Source organism: Perkinsus marinus (genome assembly GCF_000006405.1).
Source record: "Perkinsus marinus ATCC 50983 genomic scaffold scf_1104296966490, whole genome shotgun sequence".
In the NCBI taxonomy this organism is placed as follows: Eukaryota; Perkinsozoa; order Perkinsida; family Perkinsidae; genus Perkinsus; species Perkinsus marinus.
The window spans coordinates 1-1,134 of record NW_003203872.1 but is presented as its reverse complement, the minus strand read 5'-3'; the positions used below and the strand labels follow the sequence as shown (position 1 = coordinate 1,134).

Here is a 1,134-nt window from a genome sequence, read left to right as displayed (position 1 = left end):
CCCCGGTTCAATCCGGATAGCGACTTTGATATGCATCGAGTTGTATGCTTCTCGAAGGGGTTTAGTGATAGGTGATCCACGTCGACCGACAGCGGCCCATACTTCTTCGGGTCGCTATCGTCTAGTGGTTAGGACGTCACGTTGTGGCCGTGACAACCCCGGTCCAAATCCGGGTAGTGACTTTGTTATGCATCGAGTTGTACGCTTTTCGAAGGGGTTTAGTGATAGGTGATCCACGTCGACCGACAGCGGCCCATACTACTTTGGGTCGCTATCGTCTAGTGGTTAGGACGTCACGTTGTGGCCGTGACAACCCCGGTTCAAATCCGGGTAGTGACTTTGATATGTATCAAATTGTACGCTTCTTGAAGAGATTTGGCGATAGGTGATCCATGTGGACCGACAACGGGCCACATTTTTGAGTCGTTATCGTCTAGTGGTTAAGACGTCACGTTGTGGCCGTGACAACCCCGGTTCAAATCCGGGTAGTGACTTTGACATGTATCAAATTGTACGTTTCTTGAAGAGGTTTAGTTATAGGTGATCCACGTCGACGGACAGCAGCTCACATTTCTTTGAGTCGCTATTGTCTAGTGGTTAGGACGTTACGTTGGGGCCGTGACAACCCCGGTTCAAATTTGGGTAGTAACTTTAATATGTATCACATTGTACGCTTCTTGAAGAGGTTTAGTCATAGGTGATCCACGTCGACCGACAACGGCTTATGCTTGTTTGAGTCGCTATCGTCTAGTGGTTAGGACGTCACGTTGTGGCCGTGACAACCCCGGTTCAAATCCGGGTAGTGACTTTGATATGTATCAAATTGTACGCTTCTTGAAGAGATTTGGCGATAGGTGATCCATGTGGACCGACAACGGCCCACATTTTTGGGTCGGTATCGTCTAGTGGTTAGGACGTCACGTTGTGGCCGTGACAACCCCGGTTCAAATCCGGGTAGTGACTTTGACATGTATCAAATTGTACGCTTCTTGAAGAGGTTTAGCGATAGGTGATCCATGTGGACCGACAACGGCCCACATTTTTGGGTCGGTATCGTCTAGTGGTTAGGACGTCACGTTGTGGCCGTGACAACCCCGGTTCAAATTCGGGTAGTGACTTTGACATGTATCAAAT

General features: G+C 48.9%; 7 non-coding genes across 7 annotated transcripts; all 7 read left to right on the top strand.

Moving 5' to 3' along the window:
- The first annotated feature begins 110 nt into the window (after positions 1-110).
- On the top strand, positions 111-182 carry Pmar_PMAR010383. Its single transcript has one exon. It is a non-coding gene; the product is annotated as a tRNA-His (tRNA).
- An 85-nt stretch (positions 183-267) lies between these two features.
- Positions 268-339, top strand: Pmar_PMAR010382. Its single transcript has one exon. It is a non-coding gene; the product is annotated as a tRNA-His (tRNA).
- An 83-nt stretch (positions 340-422) lies between these two features.
- Pmar_PMAR010381 lies at positions 423-494 on the top strand. Its single transcript has one exon. It is a non-coding gene; the product is annotated as a tRNA-His (tRNA).
- Positions 495-579: 85 nt separating this feature from the next.
- On the top strand, positions 580-651 carry Pmar_PMAR010380. Its single transcript has one exon. It is a non-coding gene; the product is annotated as a tRNA-Pro (tRNA).
- An 85-nt stretch (positions 652-736) lies between these two features.
- On the top strand, positions 737-808 carry Pmar_PMAR010379. Its single transcript has one exon. It is a non-coding gene; the product is annotated as a tRNA-His (tRNA).
- Positions 809-891: 83 nt separating this feature from the next.
- Positions 892-963, top strand: Pmar_PMAR010378. The gene has a single exon. It is a non-coding gene; the product is annotated as a tRNA-His (tRNA).
- An 83-nt stretch (positions 964-1,046) lies between these two features.
- Positions 1,047-1,118, top strand: Pmar_PMAR010377. Its single transcript has one exon. It is a non-coding gene; the product is annotated as a tRNA-His (tRNA).
- Positions 1,119-1,134: the final 16 nt, after the last annotated feature.